Here is a 9239-nt window from a genome sequence, read left to right as displayed (position 1 = left end):
ATCCACAATTTATAAATGACTCAAAAACTTAACATAAAGAATCAATAAATGGGCTAAATAATTAAACATATATTTCTTAAAGAAAAAACACAAATGACTAAAAATATATGAATAACAATCCACACACTTTGCAATTATGGAAACACAAATCAAAACTATATTGAGATTTCACATTACTCTACTTAGAATGGCAATCATGAAAAACAAAAATGATAAGAATTTTTTGTGAGGATGTTGGGGGAATGAATGCTCATGCATTATTTGTGGAACTGCAAATTAGTACAACCACTTTGGAAAGCAGTATAGAGATTCCACAAAAGTCTAGAAATGGAACAATCACAAGCGCCAGTGATCCCACTTCTTGGTATTTATTGAGAAGAAGTATAATCAACATACAATAATTACAGGCACATCAATTTTTGTAGCAAAGTTACGGAACCAGCCTTGGTGCTCACCAGCAGATGGAATGGTAAAGAAAACATGGTGTGGATACACACACACACACACACACACACACACACACACACACTGGAGATTTCTACTAGATTATAAAGAAATAAATGAATAAAATAATATTCTAATATCACTTAGAAATAAGCTAGACTCAGAAAATCAAATCTCAAATGTTTTCCCTCATATGTGAAAGCTAGAGCATAATAAGAAAACCAAGAGAAGAGGAAAGATGAAATCCCATAAAAATTTGAGTAAAAGAAGGGGATACAGAGAAAGGGATGAAGAAAGAGAAAAGAACTAGAGAATAAAATTGAAAGAAAACAGGTTATGAACATGTAATAAACCACAGTGATTTTCATTTTATGTGTATCTACAAAGCATGAATTTAAAGTAAATAAAAAGTAGAAAGAAAAACAGGGTAGAAGAATGGGAAAAGGAAGTAATGGGAATTAAAATGACTCAAACTATATTCTAAGCATGTACAGTTATCTCAAAAATAATCTCAATATTATGTGTATTTGTACTGCACTGAAAAAATATTTATTATATATATATATACATATTCATATATATATATACATATTCATATATATATATATATATATATATATATATATATATATATATATGGTGTGTGTATGTGTGTGTGTGTGTGTGTACATATATACACACATGGGAATACTTAATTAAAAAAGAATGACTTTTGCCAGAAAATGGATGAATCTGGACACTATCATGGTTAGCAAAATAAGGCCATCACCCAAATCCAAAGGTTTTCTCTGATATGTGGATGCTGACACACAACAAGAATTGAAGGGTAGAACAGAAGTTCAGGAGATTAGACAAAGGAGAATAAAGGAAAGGGAAATGGGTCAGGTACAGGAAAGACATGGCATAATTCTGACATTTTTTTTCTATAAACATATGAATATAACACAGTGAATCTCTACAACCAAAGAATTCTGTACAGTGAATCTGGTATGAGTATAAGGCTGATTCGAATTAGAATAAAATGTACTCCATGTTTGTATAATTCAAAATATATTCTATTGCCATATAACTAAAAAGAGTACCCAAAAATTAAAGAAAATGTTTTAGAAATAACCTACTTACTAAATGAAAACTGGAAAAAAAAAACAATTTAAAAATGATTTTAAACTTTCCAAATTTGATGGTAGATGTGTCTACATGGCCTAGAAGCTCAACAATCCATAAGTGAAAAAAACTTGAGGATATCCACACAATGAACAATACTTAAGTTACCAAAAGACAAAACAGAGAATTATAAAGTTAGAGAAAGAATTAGAGAAAGAATTATGAAAGTAGAGAAAGTAGAGGGAGTTTTCACCCCAAACAAATGTTTTTTACTTGTATGTACAGCTAGTTTATTATCAGGAGACCATGGAAGACAGAAGATGTTAGAGTTACCTATCAAAGGTACTGGGTGAAAAATAATCAAACAAGAATTCTTTTTTTAATCTAAAACACCAATCTTTTATTGGGCATAATGTGAAAAGTACTGCTAAAGGATACCTTGCTGACACTAAGAATAGGATGGTCATTTACTACCACTCTTCTAAAACTCTTTAATAAATTATGATTTTCTTACAGAAGTACATGTTACAACAAATTATGGCTAGATACATGACTTATGTATCTACATTGTCTCTTCCTTAGTTAGTGTTGATCTTAAGCATATTCTCTGTAAACATTTCAGTTTTCTAAAATTACCTAAAACATACTTAAAGTAGGATATTAAAATTATTATTCAAACAAGAATTCTATAATCAGTAAATTCTATCTCAGGAGTAAAAAAAAATAAGACATTTCTTGATAAACAAAGGTTGAAGTGGTCTTTTACCAAAGCTGAATTTTTCTAGTGTTGCAGAAGACGCCAGCACCTCATCTTCAATTTCCTCTTCTTCCTGCGTTCTTGTCCCCAGAATTCTGCAAAGCCCACAGACAAGCCACTGAAATTTTGCAGAGCAAAGAGAGAACTGAGATTAAGAGTGTTACTCTAGGGGTTTATATAGCCTGCACTTTGCGGCTATTGGTCCAACTTGGAAACCTACTAATGCTATTGGTCCAAATTCATGCTAATTAGGCCTTCGAAAACAACAACTCTATTGGTCAGTCCTGAATCCCATTCAGTTTTGCCCTGCTTCCATTTTCTCTCTACTTGTGGAAAGGAGACATTGAAGTCCTTGAATTGTGCATGCTCAGTGATGTGTCTGTAGCTGCAGGCTACACAGAATGTGCTTTTGCAAGTAGGCATACCCACAGGGTGCAAGCTGGGCTGCAGCGGGGTAACATATTGGCTTGCTCCGTCTCACCTCAGCACAGGTGAACACATGCCTCAGGCCTGCCATGCCTGCATGACAAGTTCCACAGGGCTTTGGGGTTTGCTTGCCACTCATGCTCCAGTCCACCTGAGCAGCCACTCCTGCTCAGCTGCTCCACCTCTCCCCTGCCGCTTCTTGTCAGGGACCAGGCCAGCCAGGCAGCTTGGCAGCCAGAGAGACATGTCATTACTAATATTCTGCCCTGTAAGAAATGCTGAAAGGAGTCCTTCAGGCTGAAATGAAACAACACTGTATTGTAATTTGAATCCACATGAATAAGCAAATCTTTACAGAAAAATGTAAAAGCCAATATTATTTTATTTTTTGGTTTATAATCATTTTCCTTCCTGTATAACTAAAAGTGAATAAAATGTGTAAAATGAAAATCAGAAATCCATGTTAATGGGCATACAATGTAGAAAATATAATAGGATACAAAATATAATAATACATAATAATGACATAAAGATGAGAAGATGTATAGAAGCAGTGTGTTTATGCAAATGAAACTAAGTTTATATTATCCAAGTGGGAAGTTGAGGACCATGCATGCTCCTCCTGGCACCCTGCCCACCTGCCTATGCCCAAGCACACTCTGAGGACTAGACCCTCCCACACACTTCAGACCTGGACCTCTTTCAGTCACCAGGTCTTCACAAAGGAGCACATGGTCTTTATTTTGATTAATATTAAGTAGCATAATGCATTCAAATAACAAATATGAAGAAGGGACTATATAGATCCTAATCCTATAGACAAATCTATCATCTATAATCTAATTTTTTTAATAGAATCCAATGACTAATATTATAAGCAATATCATGAAAAGATTGTGTACTGATCATTCCTGATGGTGCTGTTTTGAAACACTTCATGTCCTATGAAACACTTTTTTTAAATTATTTTCCCTGAATTGGTTCTAGTAAATTCTATTTATATGCATCCAAGAGCTAGCTGATCAAAATCATGTGAGGCTGCTCAGTACTGGTCCTCAGGGTTCACAGTTTAACAGACATCTATAGATGCTGCCATTATACAGGCCAAGACCAGTGTTTCTCTTTAGCAGGAGCTGGAGTAAACTAAAGCTGTGATTATGGGAGAAACTGCTGTTGCACAAATAGATACTTCTTCAGAAAATTAATTTTAATATACATAGTTATAGCATTTTCACCTTTTGGATATTTTTGGAATTTCATATTGTAGCAGAAAAAGAAAAAAAATAATAAAGGAATATTTAAAGATAATGGGACATTATGTCATACTGCCTTTTGACTTTCCTGAGTTCTTTTGTATGCAAGTTGGATTTTTCTTGTCCCTTTTTATAGCAGTCATTGCAACAGCTTCTTTGTCATTCCCCCAAAGTAGCAGCATTATAATATTTCTACTTTTCTTCTTATAGGAATTATCATCTGTATTTTTTTTTGCTTTAATGCTAACATCAAAATATGGGAATAGTTGATTTTTTTGTCACTGTGGCTTTTGAATTTTGTTGACACTTTGATAGTCCTCAGGAAAGTTTTCCCAAATCACTGATGTTAATATGAAGTTCTTTTGCTTTCAGTGTACTTTTTTGATTGACATTGTACAGGCAATGCATTTAGAAGAATTTAATGAAGTTGCTTTATTTTCTAAGTTGACTGAAGGCCCATATACTCTAATCATGCTAGCACATGAGTGTATTGCAGGTTCGTTTGGCTATGTTGATCAAATCATTCCAAGGTAATTAGGCTTATGAGATAATCTTTATAATTTCTAAAACTTTCATATTGGTCAAAGAATAAAACACTTTATAAGATATTATAAGAGGGCAATATTAATTGAAATGTTAGTTTTAGTGAAATTGTTGATCCTGTTTCTTCAGAATTTATAGGCAGAGAAGCAGACTACATACAAAATTAAAAATTAAAATGTGAAGGCTTTGAGAAATTTGTCATCTTTGACATACATGAGAATCAGATTATTTCATTTCTTGGCCATATCAGATTAGGAAAGAGTAAATCGATGAATAGTTTTGCATCTGTATGTGGACACAGATTATCGGAAATAAAAAGTGTTTGAAGGAAGAAAGACAATTGCATTTTCCCACTCTTAAATCTTTTGACAGCAAGAAATAATTATCAACTTTGACTTCGATCAAAGTAATAACAGTCAACAATATGACACAAGAAGTGCAAAATATTTTACTAGATTTACACATGAAGATTACCAAAGATAATCAAACTGAAACACTAACTGGTAGCCAAAAAAGAAAGCTGTCTTTAGGAGTTCATTGGCCACTGCTAGATGAACCAGCAGATGAAATGAATCCCTGTTCTTGTCATAATGTTTGGAATCTTTTAAAATACAGAGAAACCAATCAGGTGAGAGTGTTTACTATTCAATTTATGGATGAAGCTGTCTTATCACAATTAATAATGAAATGTGTTGGGTTCTTCAATTTCTTTAAAATGCAGGATCAGCTAGCACCTGGTTATGCACATTGATGGATATTGTGCCATAGGATCTCTTTCTTCATGGGTTAAACAACGTATACCTGGAGCTACTTTACTACAACAGTATGAATAACATCTGGTATATAGCTTGCCTTTGATAGACATGGACAAATTTTCAGGTTTATATCCTAATCCAGACATTCATTCAAATTTCAGTGTTATCTCTACCAATGTTTCCATGATAACTTTATAAGATTCATTCTGAAAACTAGAATATGAAGCAGAAATTGATCAAGCAGATTACAGTGTATTTACACAGAGCCACCAGATGAAGAAATTAATTAAAGTCTTTTGATAAAGTGGAACAGAGCTTACTGAAACCAAAGCTTTCTTTCTGAACTCAAAGCTTCCCAAATGTGCATCATGAGCCTTTGGAAACAGCAGGTGTCTACAATAGCAAAGTTTAATTTTATTTTTTTACCAGGAAACATAAAAGCAAATCAGTGTTGTTTCTACTTTTTTTACTTTTTGTTGTTGTTTTTCTTTCTTTTTTTTTGGAAGTTCAGATTTTTATGTTTTTGTTACATTACTCTTAAAAACATTATGGATCCCATCAAAACTTTTAAGGCTTATATTTTCTACAACCTGGAGATTAACCTCATAAATACAAGATAATTCTATTTCTTCAAAGCTCTACTGACTCCAGTATCAGTGATCTTATTAATTTTCACAGTACTATGGTTTATTTTTTACCTGTATTAATAAACATCATTTGTAACTACCATCTCTCTCATTGAAATGTGACTGAAACCATCCATATTTGGAGTATCCCATCTTTCAACAAATTACTGACATCATTTTAAAAATTGTGCTGTATTTTCAAGCAACTATGCTTGGCATCATTTACTGCAGTTCCACCTATTTTGCTATGGAAAATGCAGCAAATCATGAGATCAAAACTTAAACTTTCAGGTCTTCTGCCATCCATATAATAAATTGGACAAGCTACTGTTTATATCCCCAGGTTAATTTGTTCTTATTTTGATGCTAAATAGCTTGTTTTCATTTCACTATGGATTATATTGTTATACTATAAAATTCTATATTTATTGTCTTATTGATTATGTTCAATCAGTTATTCTGTTCACTTATGTTACTTCTTTCACCTTTAAGAAAACTTTAAATACCAAATAAATTAAGTTATTTGTTTCTTCTGTGACACTATTCGCTTGTATTGTAGTCACCAAAATAACTTTTTTAATGGGATACACAGTTACAGCCATTTTTCATCATACCTTTGCATAGCCATTGCAGTCTATACAGTTCTAGTTTCACTGATTTCTTTCAATAAATTTTTCTTGGAAAAATATACAAAAAGTGAGAATGTTTACAATCGACAGGATAGGCTTTTAGTGACTGTTGTAACACATTACCTCCATAGGTACTTTAGATTTTTCTTCTTCCAGTACTATAAGTATGAGATCAGATACAAAACAATAGAAAAGATCACTTTATCAAGACCCTTTCAACAAGTTTCAAAACTAAGAAGTTTCCAGAACCACCAAACAATATGGATGAAAATGAAGATGTCAAAGCTTAAAGACTAAAGATTGAAGAGCTTATGAGTTAGCAGTGTTGTGAAGAGAAACCAATCATTGTACTCAGCAATCTCCATACAGAATATAATGACAAGAAAGTGTTTTCTAAACCCAAGTAAATTAAAGAAATTAAATACATCAACTAAATACATCTCTTTCTCTGTGGGAACAAAAGAGGAGAATTCTTAGGAATGTTGGGTCCAAATGGTGCAGGCAAAAGCACAGTGAATAATATTCCCGTTGGTGATATTTAGCCAACCCAGGCCAGGAATTTCTAAGAGAACATATTTCAGATGCAACTGAAGATGATGACTTGATTAAGTGTATAGATTACTATCATCAGAAGAGCCCACTATGGTCAGATATTAAATTACAATGTTTTGAAATTTATGGATCTATGAAAGAATGAATACAAGTGACATGAAAGTAATCAGTCATAAAAAATGCGTTTGATTAAAAAAACTTCAGAAAAGTATAGGGAAACTACCTGCAGGAATTAAAAAAAAAGTCATGTTTAGCAGTAAATATGCTATGAAATCCTTATATTATTTTCCTAGATGAATCATTTATATCTATAGTTCCTAAAGCCAAAAAGCACATGTGACAAGCAACTTCAACTGCATATAAAAACAAAAAAGCAGCGCTGCAAGTCTAAGCACATTGCAGAGGCAGAGGCTGGCTGTGGTCAAGTTGTTAATATCATGTCTGGGCAGTTAAGATGCATTGGGACAGTATAACACCTAAAGAGTAAATTTGCTAAGAAAACTGGTTGTCCAGATATAGGAATATGAAATTAGACTCTTCTTTCATCCTGCACAAAACTCAATTCAAAGTGGATCAAAAACCTAGGAATTAGACCAGCAACTATGTAACACCTAGAAGAAAACATAGGGTCCACAATCCAGCATATATCCACCGACAATGACTTTGTCATAGGACCTGAAAACTTAGGAAATAATGCCAAAAATTAATAAATGGGATGACATAAAATTGAAAACTTCTGCACAGCAAAAGAAACAATTAGGGATGTGAAGAGCAAACCTACAGAATGGGAGAAAATCATTGCACATTACTCTTCTGACAGAGGATTGATATCTACAATATATAAAGAACTAAAATGAATTGACACCAAAAAATCAAATAACCCAATTAATGAATAAGAAAATAAATTAAAAAGACATTTCTCAAAGGAGAAATACAAATGGCCAACAAATATATGAAAAAATGTTTAACATCGGGCTGGAGTCCTGGCTCAGTAGCAGAGCACTTGCCTGGCATGAGGTCAAGGGTTCAATCCATGGCAGCACATATAAAAGAATAAAAAAAGATTAAATAACAACTAAAAAATATTAAAATGTTTAACATCAATAGCAATTATGCAAATCAAAACTACACTGAATTTTCATCTCACTCCACTCAAAATGGCAGTCATCAATAATATAAATAATAAACCACACATTGTAGCACACACATGTAATTCCAATGACTTGGTAGGCTGAGGCAAGAGGATAGCATGTTCAGTGCCAGCCTCAGCAACTTAGTGAGGCCCTAGGTAACTTACTGAGAAAAATGAAATTATGTAACTTGCAGGAAAATGGATAAAATTGAGAGCATTATGTTAAGAGAGACTCAAAAGATGGAAATCTTCTGTTTCTTCTCATATGCAGCAGCTAGAGAGAAAAATGGAAATGAAAGGTAGGGGTGGATCTCATAAAAATCAAGGGAGGATTAGTGGATAAAAGGGACCAAGGATAGGGAGGCAGGCAGGGAGAGGAGCATTCTGGGAGTGATATTGGCCAAATTTATGTTGTGTGCATGTATGACTATGTAACAACAAATACCATCACTATGCTCGAGATTAATTCACCAATAAAAAAATATGGGAAAAAGATCAAAAAGCAAAAAGAATGAGCAAACTCATACAGACAAAAAGATTATCCAGGTGTGGTGGCTCACATCTGTAATCCTAGCGAATCAGGATGCAGGCGGATTGTGATTTCAAAGCCAGCAACTTGGCAAGGCCCTAAGCAATTTTGCAGGACACAGGGACTGGAAATCTGGTTCAGTGATTAAGTGGCCCTCGGTTCAATCCCTCATACAAAAAAAAAAAAAAAAAAAAAAAAAAAAAAAAAAAAAAAAAAAAAAANAAAAATCAATCTCTACCTTGACTGAGTTACACCTATTTGAATTTTTTTAAACAGCCAAATCTAATCTTAATTAATAAACATTTTATTCCTTTAAATTGGCTAAATTGCATATCTGGGCACAAAATCCTCTTCCTAAAGTACAAAGTTAAAAGTCATGCCTCCTTAGAAATATAATATTGGCATGATTTTCTAGACTTGCAGCCAGTGCTTAAGGATCAGTTAAATGAGACAAATGATCTTGTTTTCAACAATCTTTAGTACCAAATC

At 33.2% G+C, this 9239-nt stretch overlaps 2 pseudogenes; both read left to right on the top strand.

Annotated features, from left to right (window-relative positions):
* The first annotated feature begins 1320 nt into the window (after positions 1–1320).
* On the top strand, positions 1321–4694 carry LOC125614743 (annotated as a pseudogene).
* Positions 4695–4927: 233 nt separating this feature from the next.
* Positions 4928–7616, top strand: LOC107133537 (annotated as a pseudogene).
* The last annotated feature ends 1623 nt before the right edge of the window (positions 7617–9239 follow it).

Source organism: Marmota marmota, unplaced genomic scaffold (genome assembly GCF_001458135.2).
Source record: "Marmota marmota marmota unplaced genomic scaffold, marMar, whole genome shotgun sequence".
Lineage (NCBI taxonomy): Eukaryota > Metazoa > Chordata > Mammalia > Rodentia > Sciuridae > Marmota > Marmota marmota.
The sequence above is the reverse complement of the archived record's forward strand: the minus strand, read 5'-3'. Positions and strand labels throughout refer to the sequence as shown.